Here is a 7,433-nt window from a genome sequence, read left to right on the forward strand (position 1 = left end):
ATCCTACCACGTTCTGGGCCAAATTACGGCCCAGATCAGGTCCGACCCTTTAAGAGGTTTTGGGCCTAATTATAGCCCACATCGGATTCGGCCCGTCAACTGGACACTATGCTTTTTGGCCCACTTGCAAAAGGCCCACTTAGTAATTCGGCCTGATATTAGTTTTGGCCTGTTAAGGGTCCGTTTAACATTTCGGCCCTATATTATTTTTAGCCTGTTAAAAGCCTGTCATATAGTTGGGCCTAACTACGGCCCGGTTTGCATCCGGCCTGCTCGCAACCGATATCTGATTGAGCCAAACAAAGACCGGGACAATTTTTCGGCCTGTTAAAAGCCCGTGATTTGATTCGCACAATCATGGGCCGGGGTTCATTTCGGGCTGCTATCGGCCCGTGAGCTGATCGGCACGTTTCAGGCCCAACTTACATCGTGATTGCATGACAGCCCGATTATGTACCGTAATTTTACGGTTTGGCCGGTTTACTGCGAAGACAGGATATATATACAGTAAAATAACTACAGCATCGTGAATAAGAAAAAACCTATACTATACAATAAAGAAATTACGGCATATTACATCCACTGGGCATCAAAGTTCGCCACTATGATAATAAAGCACAAGCAGACAGCCGATTACATACACTGGGCATCAAAGATCGCCACCTGTGCAAATAAACATGCTGACAAAATAATATACAAAACCGATAGCACTTCAATAGAGTTCAAGAAAGGTTAGCCCTGCTGGGGAGCTGCAGCACAAGCAGCTGAGCAAGATGATGAGACTGCGCTTGTTCAACACTTATATCTTCCTCACTCTAAAAGATAAACAAGTAGACAGATGACAGGTTTTGCACATAAAAGTATCAGTGCTGACAATTCATCACATTTCTTACTGATGAATAAAGTGACACAGTTTAAATTTGCATTAACACAATATGGTATTGTTCAGGTCAAGACATGGCAGGAAATGACATTGTGAAGGAGTTGGCAGCTTCACGACACCACTGGATTACAGATCAAGAACTCATAAGTATCAATGGTTAGTGTGATGTCAGTTTATACCATTTCAGATTGGCAAATAAAGAGACGGTTTAAATAATAGTAGAATGATATGACATTGTTCATAGTTAAGACATTGCAGAATATGACATTGTGCTATAGTGGGTAGCTTCACCACACCACTAGATTATGGATGAAGAACAAAAGCATACATGCAGTGCAAAAGAAGATCACTTACTCTGTATAGTTTAATTTACATGGTATGAAGAAGGAAGTTGGTTGTACAACTGAAAACTTAAATTGAGAAAGGACAAACTTTTGTTTATGAACTACATAATAAACTTTAAACAAGCAATTTGATGCAAACACCAAAAATAAACAGCTATTGCAGTCATGCCTAACCAAATATATACAACAAAGTTTGAAGGCTTGAGATGGACAAACTTACATTATTGTTGAAGACATGCTCTATAAAGGACTTGTCCATGCTGATGGGGGGGCAATTCAAGAAGTTTACCATAGAATCTTCTTCAAAAGCATTGCCTTTATTCTACATTTTGTTAAGAGTAAATATAGATGTGATAATATACGAAAAAAATGGGGAATATTTAAGATAAGATGAAGAGTGATGCTACATAACCAAGTAGCTATAAATGTAAGTGCAGCGATACAGGCAAAAGGTATAGCCAAGAGCAATGCACAGCTAAACTTCTTCAGTACCAACCTTATGGTAAGAGTAAATATAGATCTGATGTGTAGAAAATGGAGGGCAAAGGAAAATAAGCTGCAGAGTGATGGTACATGAACAACTACCTATCATTATAAGTACACTAATAAAGGACAGCATGTACTTACAAGAACAATGCAGAGCTAAAAAAAACATTGGCATTGGATATATTTTACACTAATGTAACCATTCATGCAGATCAGATAATTTGGAGCGAACAATTGAGAAGCATGCTATCATGCATACTGCTGTCACATAATGAACCAGGTATGTATGCAAGTACAGTGATACAGGACAACAGGTACTAACAAGAACAAAGCAGCGGGCAGCATATTTGCGATATCCTGTCGTTCTTGTCAAACAGGAATTCTTCTTCGAGCAGATTTCCTGCAAAAAAGATCCGTAAGGCACATCCTGGGAACGAGAATAGTGCATAAAAAGGTTTTTCCATTCAATGTCTTCTAAATTTAGCAAAGGAGACTTCACCGGAAATTCGTTTATAAACTTGCCATCAAAGTGTGATTTCCTCAGGTAACACCGATACTGCTGCAATGCTTCCTTGAAAAGCACAAGCAAGCTTTGCTCGTCATGACTATCCAAATTGACCCTCGCCTAGTTACAACAATGTAATGTAAATCATTCATGTGTTCAATCAGCAGAAAACAGGAAAATAATAACCATGAATAATAGCACTTACACGTAAGTTGGACAGGAAGATGTGAAAATGGTGTTTGTCTTCACAATAATCTTCCCATGATGGGAATATATGCACGTAGTCCCTAACAAAATTGAAAGCATTGTCTTTTAAACTAGGAATAAATGGAATGGGGTTCCAATATTCAGGAATTGGCCGTCTCTACAGTTGGGATAGGTCTTCGGCCAGTGGACTTGCTGTACTTTTTGCTGGAGTGGGATTTTTCTATGGTACAGCTAGTGCTATGGCAAATGAAATCGGTATACCTTTTTCTGGAGTGCAGGTCCTATGTGGTGGGGCTAGTGGTGTGGCCAGTGAAGTATGGGTACAGTCTGCTGGAGTCGGTCCTACGTTTTGTGTCACTGGTTATACAGCCAATATAAGTGGGGTGCTGTCTGATTTCTCCGACAGCACCACGTTTTTCAAGGACTTTTCTGGTGCTCCTTCATGTTCGGCAATCACCCTCTTCCTTTTTGATGTCTGATGCACAAGAACATCATTTGAGTGGAAAAACATGGTATGATGATAGATGGAATATGTATTGAAAATGGATGGGCATGGCATCTCGACATATATGATGAGTAAACTAAGCAGATGGCGGTGCAACAAAGTAGAAGAAATGGAAGACAACATATGCAAGATACCCGCAATCAATAGAACATTGCCAAGTTAGAACAGGCACCTTGATGGGTGAACAGGACCGGCCATCTGCCATTGACTCCTCAAGGTTAGAATAGTCATTAGGATGATATTCTGAACAAGAATCAACGGGTGGGGAGCGTATGAGTTTCATTGCATCCAGAATGGCACTCAACGCCTTGGTGCCAATTTTGTAAGTCATTGCAGTGTTTAGCTTCAAGAGTGGACTGCTGCTAGTGCGACACAAAGAAGCTACACAGATCATAGTGTAGATATAACGGGAAAACCTTAAGCATCAGAGTAAAATCAGCAAAGTGGAACTTGCTGGAATATATGTGCTAGTGTTGCCGGTACGGCTAGAAAGGCTTCAGATACCAGCTCTCTTCAAGTGAAGGTGCGGTACTGTTAATATCAATGTAACTCTCAAAGGCGACACAGCTCCCCGCATTTCCTTGCTATTCTTATAGGATTCAAGTCGGCAGGCCACTCAAATCCTATTCCTATGTTTACAAGATCCTACGAATCAAAGAGGCTCAAAGTGTCCATCACAACCGACCGTATAGACCTCTACACTTCAAATGTCCCTGCTCATCTTCAGTACAAGGAACATAATGTACTACTATCATACTCCCTCCGTTCCAAAATATAAGTCTTGGTAGAGATTTCCACTATGGATCACATACAGATGTATCCAGGTACATTTTAGAGTGTAGATTCACTCATTTTGCTCCATATGTAGTCCATGGTGGAATCTATACAAAGACTTGTATTTAGGAACGGAGAGAGTACATATTAAATAAGAATGGAAGAGGAACATGGTAAAGAAGACCAATCAGATTTTGGATAATAAAATGTTGGTTGCGCAGTGCCCACACATGATGAACCAGAGCGCATTAAGAATGCAACTCCTAGCTGTCTCTCGACCATTTCAGGCGGTTGGATGAAGATCCAACGTCTCCTAACCCTTCTTCTTCCTCATCTCTGATTCTTCCCATACAGAACACCGCACGAGCCACCGGCCGGACCACCGGCCCCCATCGCTTGTGTTCCTCCGCCACCCTCACCCCCACCCCAACCCCCACCCGCATCGAGTTTTCTTCATTCGGCGAGGCCCCACAACCACCCGAGCCCCTTCGATCGCACCGGCGAACTCCGGCGAGCTCTGAATCGACTGACCCAATTTTGAATTTTAGTCTACTGTGATTTAACTAGTGTGGAATATAAAAGGGGAAAACCATAAGCATTGCGAGTATGGTGTTGAGCGTGCCATGGCGGATCTGAAGGTGCAAACCGGATAAAGGCAACTTCGCAACCAAGACAAGAAATCAGAGTAAAGCAATGGCGATCTATTTTCTTGCTGCGATAAATAAGTTGAGCAGATACGAAAGAGTACTGCCTCTGGTGCGGCGCCGTGTACGCATCTATTGAGAATTTGACAGTGCTGCTGTAGCGATGGCTGTCGGCGGCATGGAAGCAGATCTAGGAGGGTAGATGGTGGCGGCGGGGCGCGGTGGACGAGACGGTCGTAGGAGCGGCGCCGGCAAGGTGGACGACGGCGGGGATGAAGCGAGAGGGCGGGATGCAAGGATGCTGGTCCGAAGCCATGGATGAGAGAGGTCAATCTCTTGTAATGGATGGCGATGTCGGGGTATCAGCTCCGTCATGGTGGACGAGGACGGCGGTGGATGGGTGCGGACGGCGGCGGACGGAGGAGGGTGGGGTGGAGAGGGTGTTTTGGCGCCCACGGAGTACGAATGGGGAAAAGGGAGGTAGAGAGGAAGGGGGGAACCAAGGCGTGCTTGTCTCAAATGCGAGGAAATTTACAAACTTAGCCCCCGTTTCAAATTTCTACTACATCATAGCAACACTAGTCGGTTGGGGATAGGACGGTAATCTCGCATACACCGGATATTTGCCGATGAGAGTTTGTTTTTGGTGCCCACAGTGTATGAATATGAATCGGGGAGGGAGTCGATTTCGGCCGAGGACACACTGTGTTTTGGCGCCCATCGTGTATGAATCCGGGTGAGAGGCGGTTACGGCACGTTTGGGTGAAATTACAAACCTACCCCTATCGAAACCTATAGAAATCCAGCATATAGGCTTTGCATGGCAGGGATAGGCAGCAGTGATTTCCATCTCGTAGATTTTGGTTCCGGGCCGTTACTGCGGCTTTCCCCGCTTCGTTCAAATTTTGCAGAGTGCACATTTACCGTGCCAACTCAATTCGAATCCCGTTTGTATTTTTTTTGGGCGGGATACATTTTCAATTGGAATTACATTCTATACACATCATTTTTTATATATACTTTCAAAAGCACAACACCATTTATACATAAATATGGTTTACAAATAGCATGATATCAGATTGATAAGGTTGTATCCATCAATTTGGATTTTCAAATATTTGAAACCACTTTATGTTGAAATCCAATGTATGCATTCCTTGCTAACTGTCTCCAATTAATGTGTGTTTCATGCGGGTTTTTTTACTTCTCAAACATGTATAATGTGTTTCACACACGCAACATATAGTGTAATCTCGTTTAGACATTAACTGCATATAAAGCATGCACTGTTTGTAATTGAGGAATCTATGGATCACCAATATTGATAAACTATATAACATTACACGTGTGCCCAAATTCAAATGAATATGCATGTTTGATACTCCAATTTGCGTTATGATATTATCTATGTTGTGATATCTAGTTTAAATATTTGAATCCCCTTTAATCCAGATATTAGTCTCATATAGCTATCACTCATGCTTATATAGGACTATCTCTCTGGACCTATACGCGTTCATCGTCTCTCAGGTATCTCTCGTGCTACCTGTATGTCGACAATGATCTTTTATCTTCGTAACACACTGACGGTACTCTCTCCCTCGACCTTCATCACTCTATCGCTCTCTAAGTATATCTCGCTCCATGCTATGTGTCTCTAACTATGATTCTCCATGTGGAATCTCTTTCTCTCACACAAACACAAAACTTTGTCTCCCGGGGTCTCATTTCTCTCTAATATTCCCATGTGTGCCACTCACACACCCCTCATACAGAGATGTCTTTCGCTCCTTAGATATGAGAACCTACGACTCTTCCTCATCAATATCTCTTTCTCACACACAAACACAAACTCTGTCTCCCAGGGTCTCATATTTCTCCATTGTTCTCTTGTATGTCGCTCACACACACCCTCTCTCCCTAGAGATATCTTGCGTACCCTCGTATGTCTCTCTAGCTATCACTCTCGTTGTGAAATATCTTTCTCTCTCGCAGACACAAAACTCCGTCTCTCTGGATCTCATTTCTCTCTGATATCTGTTTGTATGTGACTCACACGCACCCTCTCTCTATCTCTCTCACATCCATACACATAACCCAGCCTTCTGATCCACTTGACTACTATCTCAAACGCACACTAGCTAGCATATTTATATTTCTATTTATCTTTTTCTCCATCAACCTTCTTTGTCGCCCTCACTCTTGATTCCTATCACGCACACTACATATGTTTCTCTCTACATGCAGTCAAGTGCCCTCTCACTAACATATATAACTTCACCCTTTGAACCACCCGACGGTAAAAACAGCAAGGTAAACCCCCGGTGTCCTAGATGGCCCCTCCCACCCCTCCTCCCACCGGCGTCCTAGATTCTCCGGCGATCTCCCTCTCCAACAAGTAAATCTTGGTCCTTCTCCACGCATAATCTCCGGCGTCCTCTGATCTCTCTCCCTATACCCATCTCCCATGGGTCATCATGGAGGATCAACTGTGGATCTGGATTTTTCTAAAGGAATGGCTTTTGCGGAGGACGTTTTCAGATCTTGTGGGAAATGCATTCATCCCATGGATGACACGGGCCATTTTATTATGGTCGTGTCTTTTAGCAGGCACACTTTTCGTCTTGATGAGGATTCAGTGGCGGCAGCTTTGGAATCAGCAATTGGAGGATCTGCAATTGATTTGTCTGTTCAGCTCATTAAAGACAAGGTATTCTCATTTATTGTCTCATGCAAACGTGTTGGCCTTCTTATTCTTCATTTGAGATCTTTTGCGTGCCCGCAATTCAAATGTTTCTTCCATCTTTGGGGCAATGGTGGCCCTAATTGGAAAGGTGAGTTCCTCATTTGGAAGAAGGAATGTGATGCGGAGTGGATCTTAATCAGTCCCTCTAAGAGGCATGCTTCTCTTGGTTTGATCGCGATGCACAAACCACCATCTAAGTCCGCTTTACGTTCGGGTTCTCGATCTCAAAAGAAAATTTCGTTTGCAACGTTTCAACAATACAATGTTTGCAAGGGGTATAATTATCCTGCCTCGCCTGGTATGGTTGATGATGTTATTCATGCTGGGTATACTGTTCTT

Source organism: Triticum urartu, chromosome 2, assembly GCF_003073215.2.
Source record: "Triticum urartu cultivar G1812 chromosome 2, Tu2.1, whole genome shotgun sequence".
Classification (NCBI taxonomy): domain Eukaryota; kingdom Viridiplantae; phylum Streptophyta; class Magnoliopsida; order Poales; family Poaceae; genus Triticum; species Triticum urartu.